At 35.7% G+C, this 27271-nt stretch overlaps 1 protein-coding gene across 33 annotated transcripts in view; it reads right to left on the bottom strand.

The window, feature by feature from the left end:
- TENM3 (teneurin transmembrane protein 3) overlaps nt 1-27271 on the bottom strand; it is a 1314794-nt gene that overhangs the window by 701104 nt on the left and 586419 nt on the right. For 31 of the 33 annotated variants that reach the window (XM_064652558.1, XM_064652559.1, XM_064652557.1 and 28 more), the window contains one exon: nt 20246-20332. The exons of the other annotated variants lie outside the window; for them this stretch is intronic. The gene's annotated coding sequence lies outside the window, so the exon portion shown is untranslated. The remainder of the gene's footprint in view (nt 1-20245; nt 20333-27271) is intronic. 33 annotated transcript variants of the gene reach the window in all.

Genomic DNA, 27271 nt, shown 5'->3' with positions numbered 1-27271 from the left:
CAGAGTTATCTCACTTTTTACTGAGCTCCAAACTTGTGTAATGACAATGTGAGCAAAAAAAATAATTGTTTGCCTAATTTCACACCAAGTAGGAGATAAGTACAACAGCATGTTACAATGTTGACAATAGGATGAAAATATCGGGTTAATGTGAGGTGAGCATCTATAGCACTTATTTGAAGTTCAGTAAATGTCATTTTCATTCCAGATTGGATACCTTCTGCTTCTTTAGAAAACCCTGAACTAGGAGTGATTTGAAGTGTGACTATCAGACATATAACATCTCTAGAAACTTCAATATGGTGTGTTTCCTGCTGCTTAGATTTAGCTCAACAATGTCCTTAAATGTTAGTAGTTCCGGAACCATAGTTCAATATGCTTATCTTTCTGGTTATCTCAAAAATGCCAGAGAGTAATGTGTAAATGGGACAACAATTGGCTTTGTTCTTCTCTACAGTCTAAATTTAATTCTTCTTTCAGTATGAAAGGAACAGCTTTATAGCATTCCATCTTGCACTGGAAGACTTATAACTAAGTATGTTCTAAACTATTTATAGAATATTTTAATATACACTTATAAACTCTGGAATGAGATTGACTTGTCTATAATACAATATTCAGAGAATGGGAAAGTAAACTAATAATTTGCTAGAGAATTAAAGAAAAACTACTGTATTCCTTTGTGGTTCTTAAATTTATAGTTATCAGACCAGGAACACTTCAAAATATCCACTAGTTTTCAAGGAAGTTGCGACAGTCATAAACACCTCAGGTTGATGCTAAGCCCCTAAGATTATAGATGTCTTCCCTTCCTCTTTTAAAAGCACCAACATGTTTTAAAAACTTGGTTATGTTTCATTTTTGCCTCTTCACTCCAGTAAATAAAATTACTCCATATAAGTAATTCCATAAGATTTTCTCACATATATGGTCTTAATAGCATATAGTAATTCCAAATAGAATTGAATCTGTCCAGGGATGTCAAAGACAAGAGGAAGGGCTTTTATAAGCACACAGATGACAAAAGTCTAAGGAAGATGCAGGCCTGCCGCTTAAGGTTCAACAACGCATGGAAAATACCTTTTTTGCTTCAGTTTTTACAAGCAAGACTGTCCTTCAGGAAATTGTAGACCCTAGAGTCCAGGGGAAAAAACTGTAGCATCGAAGGTATACCCTTGGTGAAAGAGGATAAGTTCAGGCAAACTGGATGGGGGCCCTGATGGGGTTCACCCATGAGTGTTGAGGGAGCTGGCAGATATCATTACAAGACCACTCTCAATAATCTTAGATGGATCATGGAGATTAGGAGAAGTTAATGTCACTCCTATCTTCAAGAAGTGCAGGAAGGAGGACCCAGGGAACCACAGGTCAATCAGCCTTACTTCAATCCCTGAGGAAGTGATAGAGCAGCTAATAATGGAAAAAACTTCCAGGCACATGAACAAGAAAATCTTCAGGAGTACTCACCTAAAGGGGAAGTCATGCTTGACCAATTCGATAACCTTCTGTGATGAAATGATTGGCCTATGATGAGGGGAGAGTAGTGGATATTGTCTACCTAGACTTCAGTAAGGCTTTCAACACTTTCTCCAAAAAGATCCTCATAGAAAAGCTGTTGAAGTGTGGGCTGGATGTGTCTACAGTAAGGTGGCATTGTTGAGGCCACATATGGAATACTATGTCCAATTCTGGGCTCCTCAGTACAAGAGAAACATGAATATACTGGACAGAGTCGAATGAAGGACCACAAAGATGATTGAGGAATTGTAGTGTCTCTCATATGAGGAAGAACTGAGAGAGTTGTGCTGAGAAAAGGCTCAGGAAGGGATCTCATCAATGTATATAAATGTCTGAAGTGAGGGTACAAAGATGGAGTCAGGCTCTTTCCAACAGTGTACAGTGACAGTACAAGAGGCAATGGGCACAGGCTGAAACATAGGATGCTCTGCTTAAACATAAGGAAACACTTTTTTACTGTGAGAGTGACTGACTACTGGAACAGGGTCCCCAGAGAGGTTGTGGAGTCACCATCCCTAGAGTTATTCGAAAGTCAGCTGGACATGGTCCTTAGCAACCTGCTCTAGGTGGTCCTTCTTGAACAGAGGTTTGGCCGAGACATTTTCCAGGGGTCCCTTTCAATTTCAACCATTCTATGATTGTGTAAAATACATGTGGAAGGACATATACTGCTTTAGGTATTCCAGAACTAAAAATTAGCAGGTGTTCACAGTAAAGCAAGCATGTCTGTGTTTATCTCAGTATGGAAACTTTAAAACCATAAACACTGAATCATCTCAGAGCACCATGTGTGTGTCTTAGCATGCAACAGCCAGCCAGTAACGTTCTGAGAAAAAAACCCAGCAAATCACAAGCCCAAACCTGCAAGCCTCATTGCAGGAATTCACAACACTTTCAAGACTTTGTTGAAGACATTAATAGAAGAATATCTCTAAAATGTAATTTTTTTTTCTACAGTGTTCTGGAAGTATATAGTGGGGCAACTCAAAACAAACAACAATTCTCTTAATAATGACAAGATTGATAGTCATTTAGCTCCACATGGTGCTTCACAAGGCTGGGAGGGGCTCTCACCTTGAAGAGGTGCTACATGTTTTGATTGGCAATCTGTAGAAACTAAATTAACATTACTACTGCTGAAGTGTATTACAGGATTCTCATGCATTCATATGCCTGCACGAGAGCCTTTCATATGGACTTTTCTGCCTATCCCCAAGCTTTTAGAGATCGTCACGTAGCAATTTGGACTTAGCCCAAATAAGAGGCATGCAGAAGAATGTTACAAGGTTGTTTACAAGGTAATGGCCAGTTTTTCTGTTTTCCAGCATATAACAGCTAAATATTATTGCTCCTCCTTTGTACAATATTTTCTTTCATAAAATTCTATTGCTCTATACATGTATTTGTGCACACACAAATTCCCACATAAAATCTGCTGAGATTTTCAACAGCTAAGAAGGAATAGAGGCAACTCTGTCACAAACTGAGGAAGAACAGTTCTCATTTTACATTGTCTCAACTTTTAGTCAAACTCATATTCTGAGCTATAGTGTGCATCAATATTTCCAGCTCTTGTTCATCACTTGCTGCGCTTGGAAACAGGAGCTGACAATGAAAGCACCTCCTCAACAAAAAATATTGCACCACTGCTCTTCATTCGAGCAAAAAGAAAAAGATGCTGAGATCAAAAGAATAAAATAAAAGGTTAAAAGGAAATCAAACTTGAAAGAAGGAAAGAGAACAGTTAATTGGAGGGTCTGATTCAGATGTGTTCTTGCAGTGCTCGTTCCTAATTTACTATCTGCTCCTCATCTTGGCACAGCAGTCTAACAAGAATTCCACTGCCTCCTCATTTCCCCCCTGGCTGTGCCCCCTGTTTCAGACCTGTGCACAGTGTTACAGTATTCCCTCCAGCTTTTTTCTCCTATATTGAGCTCTGGGACCTTTATACATTCACCATCATCCCTGTAATTCTAGGCCACCAGACTTGGATGTTGGCCTATGGATTAGAATATTTTATAAGGCAGGTTTTTGACTTCAGCTCTGCGAACTCAGTACTAACACTAGGGAAAAAATTACAAAGGCATAAACAAAGGAGACAAATCTACACAAAGAAATTGTGGAAAGGAGCGGGTGGGAGGAGAGTGGAAAGAACAAACCAAGGTATTTTAGAATAAAAAAATTGCCAGCTGTCTTCAAAGTCTCTAAGAAAATGAGGAAATAGATATAGTGAGATTTCAGCTTGTAACTTGCTAATGTACAAAATTTTAGAATAGCAGTAGATTAAGCTGTGTTTATATGGAGAAATGTAATGCAGAGATTTGTTACACAGAGTAAATTAAAATCCATATTATTGCTTTGCTGAATTAGTCAGAATCAGCATCTTTTGCTTTCACCAATTTCTGGCTTTATAGATGCCTTATATCTACCTACAAAAAGACTTCCCAGAATGTTTGCTTTGAAATACGGCATCACTGTTTTTTTCAGATGTCTCCTTTCCTTAAATAAACAAATCAACAGGGGATGCATTGCCATTTATCCCATATCCCTCTATTCCTGCATGTTTCCAGTTGACTGCTAAGTTCCTCAATTCCAGAGGCTGCTATGCAATTAAAGCAATATATTCTAAACAGCACAGAAAATACTGTTGGAAAGCATAAAAGATTAGATTGTTGCTGCTGATTTAACTTTAACTTCAATTGCTTCTTCCTGTTTTTACTGCTATCTGGCCCAGAAAGGTGTGGAGGTAATCTCCTTGACTGCCCTTGATGTCAAAGGTGCTTTATGACTCACAAAGAAGAATATGCTGGCTGCAAGTGAAGTGAATAAGTAGTGGTTTGACCTTCCTGATATCAGGTGGACTACGTGAAGACAGAGTAAGCTGCATGCAACATGGTAAAAATAGATTAGAAATGTTATAAAATGTGGAATAGTGCATTATTTGTCATAATTCAGATTTCTCTCTGGGGACCATTAGCAGTCTAACACTACCCTGCAATGTCACCTTTCCTAACCGGGTAGACACTACAGCATTGCAAAAAAGAAGTGCGTAGCAGATGAAGCATTATGCATAGAGGTTGTTAAAAGCATAAATACTGACTTAATTAAATGGCAAAATAAATAAAGGCAATTTCCTGTTCTTTACATTCTTTACCCAGCAGTCAACTTTAAAACACCTCACAAAAGGCAAAATGCCCACTTCAGTCATGTCCGCTGCTGATCAAATTGATTCAGAAAAAGACAATATTTTATCCGTCCTCTTTGGAGTTCAAGTATGAATGGTGAAGCAAAAGAGAGTGAAACTGAGGGAAACATGAAAAGCTTGATTTGTTAGGACCCCTGCTGTCTGAAAAGAGATCAAAGCTCAGGAGGAGGCTGTAAAACAGCCGAATGCACTGCACAGAAACATGGCCTGTGGCAGCTGCTCTGGGCACACTCTCGCAACACAGGTGTACCTCCAAGTCTGCTCTGCCAGCTGAATCATGGGAGCAAGTTACCTCTTCTCCTTCTTCATTATTTCAACTGCAGTCACTGAGGAGATGTGGGCTCCATCCATCACAATGCACAAATTCACAGTGCGCAGATTCAGCACAGGCCTAATTAAAGCTTTTCCTTTCATTTGTGGAGATAATTAGACTTTCATCTCACCAGGAAGCTTCAGAAAGATCTATTTCTTTCTTCAATAAAAGCTACATCAAACAAAAGCAGATTTTAATCGCCTTTTCTTTGGGGCATGAGTCAATAATGAAAGATGTCATGGGTAACAAAAATTGTGAGCAGGGGGAAAAAAGGAGGGAAAAAAGACCAGGCTATGTTCTTTAATTAACACCATGTTTGCAAACACCATTAATTTCTCTCATTAAAATGATTTTTATCTACAACTGATTGTTGATAAAACAATCGATTTGAACATCTCATCTGTTTCACTGCTATGCAGGAACCCATCTGCTGTGCTGTAAAGAAGGAAACATGCAGACTGTTAAGCAACATGTGAGAACAATAAAAAATGCATATGTGTGTGTCAGGGATTTGTGAGACTCACTGCAGGGCAAGGGCCACCTTTTCTCAGAACATCTATAAAAAATGACTTGGTAGCAGGCCAAAGGACAAAATGTCACAAAGATCAGAAGTGCATAAATAACAAATGAATTAATACGTGCAGGAAGAAAGGTTCCATCTGTTTTGGGAGGCATCAGTAAACAGGCTCAGAAAAATAAGGAGATTTCAGACATATTTAACACCACATCATGAGCTGCTGTGATGTAATATCAGAGGACAGACATGCCGAGCTTGCTGCCTTTGTCTTTTTCATTAGTAGTAGAACACAAGCGTCCTTTCCTACTACCTTTCACACTGGTGCAAGGGGAGAGCATTTTTGGCTCCAGGCCCATGGTACATTATTTATTTATTTAACCATTTGACACAGTGCTTCTGTATGAGTTGCCTGGTGCGCAGGCTCACAAAGAGGGTGTAGCTGATGTCGGTGGGAATTGAAGTCCAGCATTCTAAGGGGGGAATAAAAGACTCTTCCACCCTAGAGTTTACAGCAATCCCAAAGAACTGTTAGGCTCATAGCATGAAGACATTTAGTGAAGAGAGAGTTTAAGTATCATTTTAATGATGATACTTGCTTTGCAGCAGGCAGGGAACTGATTTTCATACAGTATCAACACTAGCAGTAAGGATGTACTGCGGCAGTGCAGAGCCCAGTGTCAGCCTGCTTAATGCCTTTCTGGACAGGATAAAGTGTTGTAATTAATCAGAATCTGATCTGAACTTCCTCTAATAGCTAAAAATAATAGCAAAACCCCAAAAGAATAAAAGATTAAATGTGCATTACTGAGCACTCTGCTACTGTTGTGACCTACCTGGGAAATTGAGGAAATTAAAAGATTTAATGGAACCTTTTTTTTTAAAGAATCTACAGATATCTTTAAATCTCATAGTGTTGATGCTTGGTTCATTGTGTCTTTATGCTGTTAGTTCTGGCATATGGCAATTGTTTGGGAAAGCAAAGTTTGGAGGAGCTTGACAGACATTTCTTCTTGATGCATTGAGCCAGTAAGATCCCTGGTGAGTATCCAGATTCTAACAGAGATGCACATGTCTGTTCCCCTGATTGTAAGAGATGGAAGTTTTTCCTGTTTGGGTTCCTTCTTCTCCAGTTCACTCAGTTACTTAAAAATAAAACTGCAATCTTCTTCTGTGTATGCTACTTTTATGCTAATCTGCTCCTTCCCCCTAATAAATTAGGACTGTTTTTATTTTAAATTACAACAAAAACATATGCACATGGCAGAGTTGATCCATGCTGCTAGGATCTAGTAGTTCAAAGCAGAAAAATCTCTTACAGCTTAAGATAGAAGGTTTAACAGAGGACTTTCCCAATTCTCCTTGAAACTCTCAAAAAAAAATTTTTTTGAATTTGGTTATGTTTCAGAAAATTATCATCATTTCCCAGTATCCTGGACCAGGATTTGCTTCCATTTATGTCTTATTTAGAATTTACCTCAATGGAAGTTTTATCTAGTCCAAATTACAGAGAAGTGAGGAGAAAACTCCAAATAGTAAACACTGATTGAAAAATTTACTTTGAAAAAAGAAAATGAAAAATGGTGAAATAGGAAAAAAAGAAAAAGAAAACTTCTGACAATATTTTTTTTGCAGTGATATTCTTGCCTTCAAGGGAAGAGAAACATTTCTTTTTTCCCTTCCTTTCCTTTTCTTTTTTTTTTATATTTTCTTTCTCTTTAACGAGCATTTTGCATGCAGAAGGAACAATGACTCATGGTCAGAACTCTGAAAGACCCAACCGCACTACAGCCCTTCCTCTGTCAAAAAGTATTCAAACTAAAACATTGCCTAAATAGAATGACTTCAGAATGCTTCTGAGCTCCCTGATCAGGCTATACACATACTTCTGATTCAGTACTTTTTAATAGGAAACCATTTCCTCACTCACCCCCAGGTAAGTTAGTTTATGCAACATAAATATATTGTTCATACAGAGGATGCAGCTGATCTTCAAAAGTGAAAACCCTCATGAGTAGGTGGACCCAAACTGAGATCTTTCCTAACTATCTGGATGATACTGCTGAGCTATAAACTGCTAGAGAACATCAGAGGAAATGTCTCAGCCAGATCCAGATTTGCTCACTACTTGCAATGCAGATACTTTACTTGATAGGTCCTTATTTCATGAAAGAGGACAGGGAGCCAAAGGTAGGTGACCTGCCAGAGGAGAAGGAACAGAAGACAAACAGAAAAGACTGTTCTCAGTTTTAAAGGCAAAACTGGGAATGTACTTCTGCAATGCTTGCTTTAAATTTTGGTAGGGTGGACTCCCCTACTGCTATCAGCTGCAGAGGAAGAAGCAGTTGCCACTGCTTCTAATATTTTCAGCAAGGATAGTGCAATATTTAGTTTCCAAAAAGCCTGTCACACCGTCAGTGGTGCAGGGACTGAGTGGGCATAAAGCTGTTGCTAATGAATAGGGATGCTAAAGGCAAATTGTATCCAAATGTAAGAAAAGTGTAATGAAATGATAGAACGGGTGATAAACTCATTTAGCCAAACCCTTCCTGTCAAAACATTATCCTGCATCTCTGAGTCAGGGGGAAATCCATTCCTATTTAACAAACACATGAGATAACATACAGATAGCCCAAAGACTGGACTTTCAGATTCCTCTGCCAAGAGACAGGAGCTGTTCCAAATTGAAGTCATCAGTTAACTATAACAAAATTAGTCTGAAGGTAATATTAATAGATCTGTTATTCATCAAAAAAATCTCATAGTAGATACTATATTTGATAATAAGATAAATGCTTTTGTTGCTTCCATTTAGCTTCTACAGGAGAACTGTTGACACTATCATATGAATGAGAGCTCTGGAGCAGTGTTGGAGAATTTAAACTAGGTGGTTTTCAATGAAGCCCTATATTGATCATACAAATAAAAGCATCACTTGAGGTTCTCAGTATCAATTCTGAATGCTGAGATTAACTGAAATGACAACAGCCAAATGTCAGAATTTTTAGTTTAGCTGCTCTACGATAGTCTTTTTGCTGAAAACCTTTTAAGCCTGTTTTAAGCCTGTTACAATTCTAATCAGATTGGTTTAAATACAGTATTTTGCTAACTGCCTAAGTTAACTATTCTATTTCTGAGTCTAACAAAACTGATCAGTTTATCACAGCCTACAAATCTCACCTAATATATATCTTTCCACAACAAGACATTTCAAGCAGTACTGCTAAGGTAGAGGGAGATAAGGACAGTTCCCTACAGCTGGGTAAAGCTGGGTTTGTTTTTTATCTTTAATGAGCTTGAGCAAGTGACAATCTCCATTTGTTAAATCAAACACAAATGTAAATACATAGGAGCATAAAAGCTCAGCAGGTAAAGAATAGGGAATTTGTGCATGTATGCATATTTCGATTTCAGCAAAATGCAAAATATGACTATGTTTTCATCGGTGATTTGCCTGTGTTACATGATAAATATTTGATTTATAAATGGAATTCACAACAATGAATACCTTTTAGATCACAAGGATCTTATAGGTATAAAGTTTGATTGATGATCTGGCTACACTTTCCTGCACTTGCATATGCAGTGCAGAACATGAAGTACTCTGCATCGTGTATCTATGTGTGCACACGTGTGTATATTCTGTGTGCCATCACCACAAACTGGCAGTATCTGCTCACTCTTTTGTATAAAATGTGAGGAATGTTTCTGAGTCAAACTAGTGTGTTTAACAGGAGGAACATTTCTAAAATTAGAAGGAGATTCAGGATGACAATACTTTCTCTCATTTTAAACTCAAAATACTCCTAAGTGATTTCCTATCTTTTATTTAAGTACCTAAGTGTCATGGGAAGCTTGATACAAAGAGTGTTTAATGGATAAAATTATAAACATGTGATTGATGGCCCATTTATCATCTCTAGTTGAGACATAAATAGAATATCTTAGTGTTTATATGTGTATATCTCATTCTATAAAACTAAGGTATAAAGAAACATAACACCTAGATGATTAGTAAATTTGGTTAATGACTTATATGATAAATATGTGTTTTATGAATGGCTTATTACCAGTGTAATGAGTTATGACAAATTTTCATGAAGACTACTATCTTATAGCACAAACTGACTTATTTACAAATGTATTTAATTGGGAATGTGCCATTCTAACGTTTAAACCTGAATTATTGACAGATTAATTGCCTTTTTACAAGAGTATCCAGAAGAGTTTTTAGACATTGGTACAAGGGTCATGTGCCATAAGTCTTTACATGCACATATCCGACTCCTAAATAGGTCTGAGATCAATTACCTTTCTGTTGAATTAAAAAACTGAAAGCAAGCAAACAAAAAAAGTCTAAAAAATAACTGAGATTAGACTGGTTTTTCTTCTGGAAAAAAAAGAAGATTTTTCCCCTTACCTATATGACAAGAAAATGCAATAACTGGAAATAGAAATATACAACTTATTAGTTATCAATCTGTAAAAAAAGGTTTCTCTTTTTCACCTCTCATTTAAGCTGAACTCTATTTCTTTTTAAGGTGGGGCATATAAAAATATTGGGTACATAAAACGGTATGCGCTTTCTAAGCTCTGAAATAAAGCATACATTTTTAACAGTGACAGCCTCATAAAGTTAACCAATCTAAATACCATAAAAAACCCCACAAACCCCCACCCCAAAGCTCCAAGCAAACAAACAAAAACGAAAAAAACTCCTGCATCCAAAACAAAGGTCAACTCAAGTAGTCTTAACTATTAGACAGCAAAAGAAATGCCCTGAACAGATCAGGATGTCTACTAGCAGGCAGAAATCCCCGGCGTATTTCAAAGATGGATAGCTATGTACAGAAAAAAACCCCAAAGATTTAATTCTTTAATCATGCTTATTTTTTTTCATGTGGACCAGAATACAAAAACTTAACGCTTTTTAAGAACTCTAATATAGAAGAAATGGTGTGAGCCTATTTTAAAGCTAAAATGGCTTTCCTGACTGAAAACTGGAAATTATGATCTTTCGTATCTAAGTGTCAATGAAATGTAAGTGCCCACCAGATTGCTAGCCCACCCATAGATTATTAATGCACAATTAATCTACTAGGGCAACTGTAGAGTGTCATTTAGCTTCAGAGCCCATAAGTATAAAACAGCAACACACTGTGAAATTAATGGTAACACTTAAAGGTCCCATTGTTATTAATTCATTTGACATTCACTGTAATCACACTGGTCTTTAATGAATTCATTTGGCATGTGAATATTGCATGTACTTTCAAACGCACTCCAGTGCAAATCAGTGTTAATTGATGTCCTGAATTGAAATAGTTTCTCTCTCTCTCTAACTTCTTATTTTTAGCCTACCCTACTTTTTGTCAAGGGTCTTTTCCCCAGAAAAGTTTATATGAAATCACATGCTTTTATAATAATTGCTATAACTGAGTGTCAATATAGCACACAAAAATGACCAAGGGATCATATACTGAAGCTCTGCAGTAACTTGTTCTACGGCAATAAACTCTAAACTCCATTGAAATTTGCTAATCTCTTATGCCACATATTCTATGAATATTTTCAGTTTACTGTTCTCCACAAATTGCCTGTGAACATCTCTGGCTTGTGTAAAAAGGGTTGTTGCCATTGGTTATCATCTTATGCAGTTCAGTTTTATAGCAGGAACCAGCTATATCTATCTCCCTGCACTCAGTGACTACAGCTGTGCATATAGGAAATGTCTGTATTTGTGCCAGTGGAAATCGTCTCCTTCCCTTATATGTAATCACTGCTTCCAAGAACTGTGGAGTGCTGAGAAATTCCTCTTAATGTCACCTGCAAGCAGTTAATCTGAAAAGATTTAATAAAAGGGTACTACAACAATTCCAACTTAGTAGCTTGTCCTAGATAAAATATTCCAAACTGGAAAATCCTTCATACCAATAAAATAATATTAGTTATAATTCATAAATTTCCTGACTTATTTCCTTAGATATCTAGTAACATTCTTCAGATGTTCTTGTTTCCCAGGAAACTAAGGGAGTCCTGGGGGGAGCTAAAGGAGTCCCTGATGTCAAACCATTTCCTGAGTTAAACACTTCCTAAGGCCTGTGGATAGTATATTCAGGGATCTTTGTAATCTTCTCTTTAAATTAGAGTAGTATAGGACTACGGTGTCTGACACCACATTTATCAGAAATTTGTAAGCCATTCTTAAAAGTAACACACAAAAGAATAAAAATTTGTATTCAGAATTACAGATGTATTTACTCATGAAGATAACATCAACATTAATATGTCAATACTATTATTGCATCAAAGTAGAGGTAAACCAAATCAAAGCATATAGAATAGGCACATAGTTTCTGAAAAATACCTAAAAAGTTGTGGTGCCACTGATTTTGGGTTGTCTTAGAGGGCTTTCAAAAGATGTGATTCATGTTTTCTCCAATTCTAGACCTTCTTGATTCTCAATAATTTAAATTAAGGTACCCCAAACTGTGACAGAAAAAGAACATTTCAAGCACCTCTACTTGGGTTGAAAAATAATTAAACAGAAAAGAGGTCCCACTGATTTAATTTGTCTCAATGCTACTATTTGGTGGGCAATATACTTTTAAATACACTTCTTACTTTTTCAACTAGTATTTCCTATAATAAGATTCTAATTTTTCTTTTGTATTTTATGCGAAATCTAGAGAATATTATTTAAACTTATACAAGATAGTAAACCATTTTCAATTGTACTCAGTAACTCAAGGGTTGCAAAATATAATAAAAAAAGGAAATAATCTGGAAACTATTTCACAGAAATAGTGTTAGAATATTGTCTACTAGATTCTTGCTGCTGACATGCAAGACTTTTCTGAGATTTGGTTGCCAAAGAAGGCCCAATGAATGAAACTATTTTAAGACTGGAGATAGATAAATTCATCAGAAACAAAAGTCAAGAGTGTCTGGCCATGTAGTACTGATTAAAGTTAATAAGTATTTATCTTCCCTCACTTTCTTTAACACACTCAGAATGATGAACATACTCTAAATAGAAAAGAATGATTGCTGAATCTCCATCAATTGTCATTAATATCCTGGAAGTGAAGAACATGCCTTGAGGTCTAACTATATTTTATTCTATTAGGCAGTACGTTATTTGAACAATGACTGAGTTATGGTCCTTTTTTAGTTCAAAACTTTCAGTCATCATTTTCTTAATGACTTTTGAGGAAAGAACATTTTAATAAGCTAGCACTTACCCATTGTTAAAGATCCCCAAAGCCACAAAATAGACAGTCTTGTTTCACATCATCACGAAGCAGCAATGCATACAATTAGGTTTGTCATGCACCTTTCATTCTCTGAAGTAGGCAACTGAAATCTTAAGGGATGAGTCAGTGAACTTTTGTTATTGACCCTTTGAAAACACAAATTTGGACATGTTACTGGTCTCTGGGAACTTCAATTTGCTTATGCTCACTAGAGATTTGCTAAGAATTTAGCAGTTGAATCATGTGAAAATTGTATAGACCAAGAATGTTGTAGCCCAACACTGTAAATGAGCCAGACAGGACCTTCTGTATGGTTGGTTGCTTTTCTAAATAGTCATGGTTGTTCTAGGATGAGCTATGAATAAGGAAAATTGTCTCATTAGTTCTTGGAAAGAGAGGAAAAAGATGAGGAAACAGTCTGGCATACAGAGGAATCAGGAAGACTCATCATCTCTGCATAAACCACATTGTGCCAATTAGGGATTAAGGACTAAAATCCCTAACCCTGCAAGTGTTTTCACACTGCTTCCCAGCTAGCTCCTAAATTTCCAAAAAACAGGATATGTGTAGACCTTTTCATTGTGTCCTCATAATTGCTATAAATCCACATTTCCTTTGTAGCAGTGTCCTTTCCACTCTATCTGGAACTGGCTTTGCAATCTCACTGCCAGGGTAGATGTGATGTCCATGTTGCAGTGTGCAGATGGTTTGGAGTCGCCTACATTGCAAACAGATGATAAATGTTGGTGCAGGCATAATTTGGTGTGCTAATGGTCTGTATAAAGTTCTTGCCTCAGTGACAGGATAATACTTCTATAATGTGATTTATATAGGACATTTGATTCGTTTTGTGCAAAAGATGGGTAGACAATGTTTATTGAAAGGATTTCTACAAAACTCTCTACTCTTAATAAATGACTGAATGAACGTACAGGAAAAAACATCCTTACTACTCAGAATCTTGAGTGATCAAAATATGAACTTCTAAAATCCTGAAATCTGTACAAAATTTAAAACCTCAGAGATAATGACAGTTATTCACATCAAGAAAACATGAAAACATGATCATAATATTTAAGCAATGCAGCACAGTGGTAGTCTCAGCCATTCTCCAAACTGAAATGGAAAGATGGTCACAGATTAATGAGATTATAAAATGAATTTAGCAAGCTTATCGTTATCTGAATGTTTATCAGAAACCTCTGAGGCTTTAAGAATTGCATAGCTCTTGGAATGCACAAAGTATTCTACATGAAAAAGATACTGACTTTGATATCTTTGGAGAAAGATGAATGAAGATATTTGATTCTTCAATGGCAGAAATATTCCTGGCTCAACTGTTAGGAGAATCCTGCCATGCATAGACAACACTTTTCAAGTATGAGTATGCTTATGAAATTTTTGCTGCACCTTAACATGAACCATAAAATAATCATTTTAGGTGTAAAGTCAGCATAGCACGCAGAGATTCAAATCAGCACAGGTGCAATAAAAACCCAAAGCATTTTCAACATTAGGTCCACTATTTGCTTCTCATCTCTGCTTAACCGAATGCAGAAAAGAATAAATATTTTGATCTGTGGAAACTCTTTATATAATCACAAACGGACTAAGACTTATTATATATTTGCACTGTGTTAACATCCAGCTATATTAACAATACACTGTGTGTTTTGCACTTTTCTGTAGTTAGCTGCTGTTCCTGTCCCAAAGAGCTAAAAATCCAAACCTGAATACAGAAAACAGGAAGAACAAATGGCAAGATGAAGGAAGTAGAAATATGCCCATTTAATAGATGAAGGACCAAGGCCCTATGATAAAAAAATGACTTGCTTGGAGTCACACTATATGTCTGCAGCAATACTTCAATATTTACACATTTTGAAACAGAGACAGAGCATAAAACTAGTATAAATAGTAGAAAGAACCAACAGATTTTCTATAATTAAGTACAGCATACAGTGGTGTCAAGATTTTTTCTTTTTGGAGACCAAATAACCAGTTTCAGTTTTCTTCGCAGATTTATGTTGTGCAGTATCTTGGCAGTACAAACAACTAGAACACAAATGGGGAGGGAAAATTTTTCAAAGTAATGATTACAGTTGTCTATTCCCTCTTTAAAAATGAGTTTCCCTAAAGATAAAATTTCAGTATTGTCAAATGGGACAATTTGCACAAAATAGTTGACTCTAGCCTATAATATTCAGGCTTTCTCAGTTACCCCGAGTCATCCAGATCCTGTCGTACAGCTGTAACACCCTTGCTCTCTCCTTTATTGTAATATTATCCTGATTTCTACATCTTCCTTCTTACTTTCCTCCTTCTAAGTAACCTGTTCTTCTCCTTCTCCCTATGCCTCTCCACAAACCTCAGAGCACTTTGCAATTCCCTTTCCCAAATACCAGAAAAAGGCATAGATTGCTTTGCCAGAAAATGGGGACGCGGACAAACAATACACGTGAGTAAAATAGAAGTGTACTGGTACTTCTATTATGTTTACAAAGAAAGGAAAGCCAGGGGGTGAGAGTGTAGAAAGCAACGTGTTTCTATGCTTTAACACACATGAACATCTTCCCTGGCTGGCTGGTGGGTCAGGCAAGTTGCATGCAACTTGTGGGCAGAATGCATATAGCTACACCTATTCTCTTCTGCTGGTGCAGGCCAGGAGCCCTGCACAGTGTGGATGGTCAGCCAGGCAGGCGGGACACCCTCCTTGGCCTTCAGAGAAGCAGAGCAGAACTATATCTCCTCATCTGGTTTTCAGACTGGAGCTGACATCAAGTCTGAATAACTTTCCTTATGGAAACAAATGTGTAAGGTATACATATCAATTAAATTCAGGATTTGCACATTTTCAGTAATTTAGGGATATACTTGTTCAGCTCTGCAAATAACAGTTGCCTTTCTTTAGATGTAGGTGTTAGAGATGGTCCTTTTATAAAGTAATCAGTTCAGAAAAGATCACATTAAGACATTAGACCTGTTATTAACCCTAAAAGTTATTTTAGTTGGATACTAATTTTTTTTCACTTTATTAAGAGTTTTTTAATATTACCCCATGCTGGTTTAAATAATTTGCAAACAGGAGGATTAGTCTTGAACAGGGAACTAATGACTATTCTGAGTCTTAGATGAAAGAAGACTTCAGAAATTCAAGTGATAGAAATATCTTCCATAAATACTGAAAAGAGAGTGCTGTTTTCAAAAGTTTGATCAGCTTTACTTTAGGCAAAAGAAGAGAAATATAGTTGAAAAGCAGGTAAACTATCTGTAGAGTTTGTAAAAATTATTACATAATATTTCTAGCCCACCCCTCTGTATTATGTTAATAAGGTGGCATTAAACAACAGAAGAAAAGCTGATGAAAGAAGAAGAAAAAAACCTTTTTATGTGGAGCTTGGATGTTTGACACAAAGACAGTGGATAATAATGAATTACTAAATGTTTTTACACCATGTTGATTGGAAGCATATCTAGACTGTATATTTGTACTGTCTTGGGAGGAATGATTTCAGCAATGCTTTATTGTCGAAATAAGTTCTTAGGATTTCACTGTGTGAACCAAAATTCTTCATTAAATTTTAAACATTACAATGTCTTTTTAGCCATTATGCCAGCATAAGAGCAAAGGTACTGGAAATGTATGGGCATATATAAATATACATGCATATATATGTATATATCTGGTGGGAATTTATGGAAAATGCAAAACATATTCAAAAGCAGTTGATTATTAGCATAAATGGTACAGTGAGGTGCTCTACAATTTTTCTATCTTTTTTTGCTATTACATGAATTGAACTTTTAAGCTTGCTGATTCTGCCTTGGGCAGAAGTGGCACAAATTTAAAAACAGAGAGTAAAGCAGTCTTATCATTTGATCTCATTTATTTATTTACCATTTAAATAAAATCCCACGATCTTGTGGAAACCATTACACTATTTAGCTTACTGTAAGGTTGAGAAATCGTCTATTATGTTTTCAGATATAGAATCTGTTACACTCTCCTTATCTTTGTCTTGACACATGCAAATACAAATGGAAAACTCTTTTATTAGAAAAGAAAGAGAACTACCTAATTGCAGATGAAAACTATCACAAGCCAGGAACTATGCATCCATGTTCCCTTAACCTATCACATCACATTTGCTTTCTTTCTCCTATCATACTGATATGTACATAATGGCAGCAGGCAGAAGGGCATGCTCATTTTATTATAATATTTGTTATTGTAATGATATTTCATGACAACAAACATTCCATTTATAAAGGAAAATATCTTTTCTTCAGTACCAGAACACTGTTGTTGAGAACGCCAACAACGTTATGACATCAAGGGCACTTCATAGACAGTAGTAAGATTTTAAACTACAACAAACAAAATTCACCAAACCTTGTGAAGGATAGAAAGGTAAAAGATAGAAAATGAAGGTTACTGAAGGATGTCCCATTAGAAAACTATGAAATGGTAGAACATGCAAATTGTCTTTTTGAGGGAAAAAAAAATAAATGCCAATTTTAAATTTCCAAACTTTCATGTCATGAAAAGTTTCAAATACAATTAAATTGAAATTTATTAAAATTTAGTTGAAATCCAAGCTGAAGTAAACAGCAATGGCATCTCAGGTTCCCGATGACGAATAGCTTTGAATTGTAACTCAGCAGTGTCTAAAAGGGCCCATTTTTCCTTATTCATTTCATGGTGTTCTGTTTCCACAGGATCTAGTGTTTTTAAATAAGCTGGATAATACCAAGGAAATCCTGTTGTTACACCTATAATATAAGAATGGCATAAATCACAGTCTTACTTATCCTAGAATCATAGAATCAACTGGGTTGGAAAAGGCCTCCGAGACCATCATGTCCAACCCTTGATCCAACACTGCCGTGGTTACTAGACCATTTGCCAGACTTCGGTAAAGCTCCAACAGCTTCTTGCACCTATCTTGCAACTTTACGATTGGTTTGAGATAAGGTTCTTTGGTTTTGTTTGCGTAATTAAATGATTTACTTAATTTTAATTTTGTATAGAAAAGTTGGATACATGCAGTGACATGAAGTCAAGCCAGTAGCTAGGGCACTACTCTGTGGTCACTCTACATTCACTCAGCAGCAGGAACAAAAGCAACAGGAGAAGGACAAGTGCAACTGATACCGGCAAACGCTGGAGTCAGAGTATTCATCTGGAATGAGCAGATATCTATTCAGATCTCTTCTGAGCCAGAAGAAAGGATTCAAGGAAATTGAATCAGTTTTCTGAAATGTGGGTGAGCAGCCTTATGACCAGACCACAGAGGAAAAACTACAGTGAACACAGTGAATCGGGTGCCTTCCTTTTCCTTTTTTTTTTAATTATGCCTTACATTTTTGAAAGTATCCCAAAAGAAAGAGGGCTATTTTTTTTTTTAGAAAAATAGGTTAGTTTCCTATTTTCCAAGCAATTTTTTATTCCTGTTAAAAAGTACTTCTGTTTCAGTACAGTTTGGTTGGTAAAGCATAAATGAGCAGTTCTAAGCCCTAAGGTCTGAGAGAAAGCAGGATAATGCAACCCTTAAATGTCACATATTGTCCCTTTCCCTTCCTTTCAATCTGTATTTGGTTGTGATTAACCTTTCAAAACCACAGAGCATGTTGTCATGGCATGAATTGTGACAAGTCATGGAGAATCATGGCATGAATCTGGCTTTTCCTAATTTGGGAAATCACAAACATTTCTTATGCTGGTTCAAACACCTTTTTTTTGTCTGCTATATAAAGAACAAGATTTCATTATGGATTGAACTTATAACTTGAAATATGTTGAAAACTTGATAAGCATATATTTAATTTTTACTCTGTGTTGCTATTTATGCACTAATCACAATTTTTATCACCTTGTGTTTAATGAAAGTTATCTTCAATTTCCAGTGTTTCCTAAAAAGGCATATTCCGTAAGTTAAGTGTCATTAGGACACAGAAATCCTTCTACTAACTTATTATTCTTGGAAATATTCATCATATCAACCTATGGAGATGTTGGTAATGTGGCTTCTAATTTGTCAGTTCAGGGCAACCAAAAAAGGTTGAATGTGCTGAGTCTACTGCTGCAAACTGCTAGGCATTACCCCAATATGCTTTCAGTATGTTTTAACATACTAAAAATGACAGAGTAACAAATGTCGTAAGTTTCTATGCTGAAATCGTGCTTACCATACTGACTAATGAAGCTGCTTTTGCTGATAAACTGAGCTGACTCATCAAAACTGGTAACCACTGGCAAAAGGACTGTAGGTGGAGGGTAGTTCTAGGACTCTTTGAACATCTGAATAAGTCTCCCTTTCTAGAAAGATATATCACAGATGACTACTATTGGGAAAACATTGATGACATATAGTATGTTTAAAAATGGAACTTGTGACTTTTCTGATGTTACTCTCCATGTACATAATTCTTCAAGTTTCATTCCGTTACTTGTGCTTTTCCTTTTCTGTTTCATCATTATTTTGCAGTTTCGTGTACCTGATTACACAGTACCTCCTTTCCCTTCCCTGCCTTTTCTTCTTTCACATATACTCTACTTGAGACAGGTTAAAATTATTCAGGTGCTACATTTATTTTCCTTTCCTTGAAAAATAAATATGACCTTTTCTTGAAATAGCAAGATTTGAAACTAATCTGCTTGTTACAGTTGAGATTTTGACCTGCCCCCTAAACTGCACATTGACTTCTAGCTCTGAGCACTGGTTTTGATGGTGATGTGTGTCACTGTGCTGCAATGGTAATTCAGGCAGAAGCCATTTATCATTTCTGAATATAGAAAGTGTTTGGTGTGACATTGTGCAGACTTATTCATAAAATGATAAAGATCAAGAGAAGCAGTGTATCTTAGCCTACAAGGATCAGGACCAAAATATCTACTTTCTATTCTTGCTTTATTCAATGAAAAACAATAGTTTGCATGTGTTTTAATGGCTACTTGCTGATAAAAAGAATAAAGTAAGATTAAGAATTATTTATTTTTACAATAAATATTGATGCAGATCAATATTTTCTTTCCTGTATCTGTATTTTATTTATGTCTTTCTGTATCGGCAGACCAAAAAAGGCAATGACAATATGAATTTTTTTCCCTTTTTCTCCTTACTAGAACAGATAAAATATATCAACAATATTTCAGCAGATTTCTCAGTGCCATGACTTTTGTGTAAAAATCCCACATGGGAATATTACTATGACCAAACTTATGAACATAGAATGACCAGAAAATCCACAAATGGTATAACAGAGAGGTTAAAACCCACTCAGGTCGGACACCAAAAAGAAAATTCTGTTACTTTTGGAAAAAACACAGTACATTTGAAATAAAAAAAAATAACTAAAAGTTTTAGTAAAACAATAATTTCAGTTGAATTCTATAAGAAGTATGTTTTTTGGAAATATATTGAAATTGAATTTCATACCAGCCTTTGCTCAGCACAATGACAGCTCAGCAGAAATGTTGTCCAAATGGAACTATTAAAAGGTCTAATCATGGAGAAATGTAGTTCCTGTAACAAAACAAAAATAGGGATTTTGCATCTCTGATTCAGCAGCCTCAGTTTCTCTTGTGTTACATTCTAGAACTCACTTAGAGAAGTTATATGTTTCAGATTGATACAGAGCACCTGTGAAACTCGAAAAAAACCATTGTCTCTCTGTGCCTAAGTACCATACCTGTAGAATGCTTCATGGCTGAGCTGTGAGTATTAAGTTATTGCTATATTTATCTTGCTTCAATTAAATATTATAAAGTATATTTCAGACAATTCCTTTGGAAATATTCATTGATTATTTAATCATTGTCTTAATACCAAGTGTTAGAAAAAGGCACCACTTTCTTCCTGCTTCTTTATTTTCATTCTTTGTCCCAGGAAGCAGAAAATTTTGCAAACTATAACATTTTGGTTTTTTTTTCATACTTGATGCAATAGCTTCCATAGCATTGCCACTGACTGATATAGATCCTAATGGTGTTTCACTGCAGGCAAGAAAATCAGGAACAGACAGAGTTCAGGCTAGCTCCTGATCTTCTGTTACCTTCCTCTTAAACTATCTCTCTTTACCTACACCTCCTCTGTCCCCTGAATGCACAGTTCTTGGGCAGAGCATGCAATACCAGCAGATATATCTGTCCTCTTGTTATAGGAACCAAGAAGGGAAGTGACAGAGCAAGCAGGATTATTGAATCAGTTTCTCAAGGGCAGAAATCATCCAGTCCCTTCAGAAAAGGCTTTAAGGGCCTCCCTAAAAAAGCCAAGGAACTCGAAACTTACAGCCCATTGTTTAACCTTAGTTTGGTCTCTATGTATACACAATATAGTATCGTAGTGTTTGGCTGAATGATCTCTTCCTCATTGCCCACAAGGTCAAGTGTAGGCTGCAAACGGGTGATGAATTAATGTTAATCAGGCAAATATGAAGTAGAATCATAATTACTGAAATCCATGATGATCTTCTAGATGATTCTCTAGGGATATAAAATTTATGGCTCACTAAAAATTTACATATTAGGGGGATCTACTACAAAATACTCTGTGATTACCAGGGGCTAGGAGCATACACATAGGCAGCATGGTAAAAAGCTGCAGTGTCACTGCTGTTCCAGCCTGGTTTACTTGGCAGTAAAAGAGAGGCAAACTTACTAGGAAGGGCTTTGAGCTAACTGTGTACTGACATGTTGATGGATTGCAACTTGTTACAATGGCTATACATCAAGCCAAAACGTTAATGGTGGATCTGGAAAATAACATCTACTTCCAACTTTTGACTCGGTGTCTATGCTGTAATAAGCCATGATAACAAAAATGGGGAGAAATAGGAAGAAAAAAACACCTGCTGTTACTAGAAATTCATTATTTCTTAATCTGAAAACTTATGAGATTGATCTAGATTGAGTTATTTTATGAAGTGGAAAAATACAATAACTGCATACTACATTTGAGTATTTTGTAAATAAAAATATCATTTTCTGTGTATAAAATGGATGCTAACACTCATTTTTTGTCACATATCTGTCCCATAGTGAATACAAACATATTTGGGTTTTACAGTTTTTTGAAAACTGTTTTCGAAAAAACAGATTTTTTTTCCTTTGTTTATTCTTCAAGAGGACATCTTTAATATACAGTCATACTTATTATTCCAAATTTTACCTCCTGGGGAAAATTTACATGAATAAATCTCACTGACTATTTTTTTTTTTTAACTCTTCAAATGAATATTTTACCAAGGTAGGTCATAATTTCCAGGATACCTAGCATGGCTTTACCTGTATTCTGAAAGGGTAGGCAATTGCTTTGATTACTGCCTTTTGCTGTTATCTTTTCAAAGACTAAGAAATTAATTCATCTGTAGGGTTACATGCTCTTTTAAAAAATAGTTCTGATCTTTGTATAGCAATGTAATTTAAATTAGTACCTAATTCTCCAAAGTCCACAATTTAGGACAGCGCAGAATCTACTGCAGCAACTAATTAAACACTTACTGTAAGGTTAAGTTTTTCATTAAATCAATAGGCCCCTAGTGTCAGTTACAAAGCCCTAATTACTATGCTGTAAATTTAGATTGAATTTGAATTAAGGACTGATTTCAATCTAACCGCAGCATGTAAATATTGTAAATTACCAGAATTACAGTTCAATAAAATTGAATGGATTTCACTTTAGATAAACTAAATGCAAATGAGCCTATGAAAAAAACCTGCAGAAATTTCCCAAACATCTGCACAAGAGACTTACATGTGAAGTCTACAGTACACTGCTTTGGCAAAAAACGTGCCAGAGCTTCAAAATGCTGCCACCGTTTACTCTAAAATGTTTTAAATATTTCATTATCTGTTCTGAAAATGAATAAATTTAATCTCTCCCAAGTGATCAAGTAAAGTGATGGCTAATGTGCCCACTTACTGCGTTGCTTTAGTTTGATGACTGTATTGTTGTGCTAAAGCACAGTATGAAATCAGGTTATCAGGTTATAACTGGCAGGGATAAAAAAAAAGCAGTGCTGGGAAACACAAAACAACCCATTTTCAAGGCATGAATCATGCACTTTGAAGACTCAGAAAAAGTGTAAAAATTACAGACAATAGCACTCTAATCAAACAAGTGCCAAATTGAAAATAATTGGGAGTTTGTGGACTTTCATTCACCTTCAAACAAGCACTGTATCCACAGGATATTAATAAATTTGAGGAAACAGGCAATATGCTAGGTTACACAGAAAATGAAAAATCAAAAATAGCTGTATTCAGGGTCACACATACGATTAAGAGCTTTCTACTCACCTGCTTACATTCTTTCAATATATGCACTAAAAATATATTAGTAGCCTTAAGATGTCATAAAAAAGTTAGTTAAAACAATGCCTAATTTTTTTACACTTTATACTTCATTAATACAGTTAGATAGCATAATAATAGAAGTTGACTGAAAAATAAAAACATAAATTAATATTGTCATGAAAGCTCAGAAAGGGCATAGATTAAGGAAACTAAGGATAATTTTTATGATTTTGTGCTTGAGAGATGTGGAACATAAACTCAAGACTAGAAAGTAATGAAGAAGTAATAATAATCTTCCTTCAAGAGTAACATCCATTATTCTCATTTCTACCACAAATACAATTATGCCACCTTATTCTTTCCTACAGTTATGATTTTGTTTCTTTTTTTACAGAGCACATTCTATGGGATCTTCAATCTGTCCATGCCTCACAAAGTTAAACAGTGCCAATGTAGTTTGCAGGCACATGCCACGTGTCTGATCTTTTACAAGCTGACAGCACCACACTTTCTAAAACTCTTATTTCCTGTGAGTGTTAAAATTGTATCTCAAACCACAGAATGTTTTAATGACTTCATGTCATCAAGAAAGGTAATAATACTTCAGCTCAGCTTCATCTGCTGAGCTTGGTAGCCAAAGGTAGTAAGTAATTTACTATCTGTGCCCTATGTAGACATTTCACATTAGGAAAATCAAACCATTCTGTGAAGTGTTCATCTTCCAGCCCACTGGAATGTTAAATTACTGACTGCAAAGGAAATGATATTTCACTTAAGTTTGGAATTTTGCACAAGTGGAATGCATGGGCCAAGCTCCAAAAAACCCACAAAGTAGATAAGAAAAAATTACTTGTGACACTTGCCAGAAAAGAAAATATGGGATGTTTATACCACCTACAGCACATATAGTATTTTGCTAAATGTAGGCAATACAGTAGAATGAATGAGGAGTAGTTTTATAATTGTCCTTCATATTCATAAGGGACCCTTTTCCTATCAGCTTTCCACATTCATAGTGCATAGGACAAGATATTTCCTGATGTGATTCTGCTGTTCTGGCTCCCATGTTTACTCCTTGAGGCTAGGAGAACCATCTCTCCTCCTGGGTCTCTACTCTTGAGCAAAGGTAAGCAGGAAATATTAATGACTGAGGAAAAAAAAGTCTATCTCTTTAAATTCACAGAATAAATATGTGATTTGGATGATTTGGATCAAAGTGCAAACGACTTCACATTTCCAATTCTGGAATTTAGGTGAAATTATGAAGTTACATAAATTTCTGGGGCACGGCTGGTTTTGTTTGAGATAATTTATTTGTGTCCATGTTCTGTATAATTTTTTTTCCAAAAAAAAATATGGTTCAACAGTCTGATTAGCTAATACATAATGAAATGGTCATGCTATAGGCTCGTAGTTTGACAACTGATAGTGTTAATAGAAAAGAAAATATTTTGAAAAGTCTTCTGGGAGACTTCTTTCAGACAGCAACTAAGATTTGAATTTTATTCTTGTACGTTTTAAAGTTTAATGACAGTTCACGATCAGCTTGTTAACAAGTCTCAGCCTCTTGTGAAAATGCTTTGCCAAACAAACATGGACAAACACTCATTCTCCTAAAATTATGCCCATACTTAATACCTGGAAAATGGAATGTTTTGAGTTTACCTTTCCATTACTGTATAACATCTATGATACCTGGGTATAAAATGATACAATTAGAACTGTACAGCCTATATACGGTGAAGATTAATTGCCTACAGTGTGTAGATTGTAGAACAGAAGTGTAGAGTTAAAAAAGGAAATCAGTAACTGAAGACATTATTAATGGTATGAATTTAGGAGTGAAACTTCCAAAATAAAAAAGTTTGAAAGACTTTTCTTGGCAATTTATTTGTATGATGAATCACAGACTAGAATCTCAGAAAAATTTAGATTGTAAGAGATCTTTGGAAGTCATCTAGCCTGATCCCTTACTCCAAAGTTAAAACATGTTTTCCAGGGCTTTGTCCAACCCAGTTTTGAACATCAGAGGGCCCTCTTCCACAGCTTAGCCCCTCTTGCCTGGTGAAAAAAAATACATCAGTTGGAGCTGCCTTTGCAGCTGACCATTACATCTTGTGCTTTTACTCTCCATCTGAGATGCAGATCCATGTTCTCCACCATGATACAGATGAAAACAGGAATTAGATCTTCCTCTTAGCCTTCTCTTCTGCAAGCTGAGGAAACTCACTTTCCTCAGCATTCCTTTATACATCAGATTCAGCTTATTAGTTTCTCTTGCAGCTGGGAGGTGGAACTGGACACAAATTCTGAATACAGAGGAATAGTCATTCCTCTCAACCTGATGGTTTTGCTGCTCCCCACTGTGTTGTAAAGCTGCATTGCTACAAGGGCAGTACCAAAACTAAAATATTTATTATCTGAGCAGCTGTGATTAATTACCATTTATCTAGATGTGGGAAAAAATGGCTAGGTAAGTGACAACAGTTTGCCCCTGCTCTGTTTCACTTATCAAGCACATGATTTTAGTTAGTAGTGAGAATTCATTTCATAATTTTTACTGCAGAAACCCAAATGTTTTTAGTACCCCATCACTAAATATTGAAATATCTACTGGTAACAGGTAGTTCATAATTTTGTCTTATGGTTCTAAAATGAATTGTTCATATTCTGTGAAAAAAATTTAACTCTAAATATGAATCTTCCCTGAACAGTGAGCATATAAACCACCAACTATTGTTACTTGAAAATACTAAACAGAATGCTGGGAATGGTTTTGGAATGCTAGTTGAAATTACCCTGCCTAAAAAAAAAGTAAACAAGCACGCAGCAGTTTGAGACAAAGGCAGCAACAGAAATACTAGTTTTTGTAGTAACCGTTATTATGGATTTGAATTAAAATATATTTTAGGATAGGCATTAATAGAGCACACTGGCAACTTGCACTTGATGTTCTTTTCTGTCAGCTTTGGGTTATGTATGCATTTTAACATTTAACTTCACTGCATGCAAAATCCAGCAAAGAAAATGTGCATAAAAATACACAGGGCATTACTTATTTATATGTAAAACCTTTATTCTATTTTGTTATTTTAGATTAAATCACGTTTCAATTCTATTCTCTCAGGGAAGCACTAACAGTTTGAGCTCAGCGTGAAAGCCATCAAACACTTGAGCTGAAATTTAGATTGGGCAATTTTGCCTGGTGAAGTAGAAAAGGACATGTGGAATGGCAGTGAACAGAATGGCTTATGGAAAGGCAGATGTTTTAATAACTTGTTCTCTAGTGGGAGCCTCAAATATCTAAATTTAAACACTGCAATATATTAAAGTGCATTGTTGTCAGGGAATATATACTCCTTTACCTTATGAATCAGGTAAATGTGCATATTTTATGTGTGTGCACACTTTAATATAACTGAAAATAAAATTAACTGGAAGGTGTTAAAAGAGATTATCTCAGACTGCAAAATTTGGCTCAGGTCTTCACCGCAAAATACATCAGATCAGAGTCCAGGGAATTTTCAGTCTTGAGTTTTGACTTGAACCTATCTTCCTGTGTGAGTGGACTGATGATATACTTGAGATCTCGTGCCTACTAAGATCCTTTTTGTTTCAACATATCAATCTCCTGTTAATTCACACAAGGTTTTAAAGTATATTTTTCCTTAAGTACATTGCTGGAAGTATGCAATCAATTTTCCTAAAAAAATGTCCAGAGAGAAGGTAGAAACCTCTTAGGCTAAGTCCTTTACAGAAAAAAATCTCTCAGAATGCCTGGAAACACTGAGTTACTTTGGCTGCATAATTTATAATCTGGCAGAATTAAGATGACTAGGGAAGAAAAATTTTATTAATAAACTAGCTCCCCATATGTTCATGAACAACTGGGTCCTTTTAAAGAACAATGAAGGCCTTGTCACTTGACTTTTGGATATATTACACCAGTATTTATATACTGTTTGGTGACACAGAACTCCTAATTGACATCACCTTTCACATTTGTCATCTCATATGCTGTCCCTATTTTCTAGAAGTAACAGGTTATGCGTTACTTATGGATATTGAAAATATTTTAGGTATACAAAGAATAAATAGTAAAGAAAAGCTATTTTAAAAATATAATTAATATTGAGGGCTTAATTTATGGTTTATCAGATACGTGGAT

The sequence above is a fragment of the Pseudopipra pipra genome, chromosome 4 (genome assembly GCF_036250125.1).
Source record: "Pseudopipra pipra isolate bDixPip1 chromosome 4, bDixPip1.hap1, whole genome shotgun sequence".
In the NCBI taxonomy this organism is placed as follows: Eukaryota; Metazoa; Chordata; class Aves; order Passeriformes; family Pipridae; genus Pseudopipra; species Pseudopipra pipra.
The sequence above is the reverse complement of the archived record's forward strand: the minus strand, read 5'-3'. Positions and strand labels throughout refer to the sequence as shown.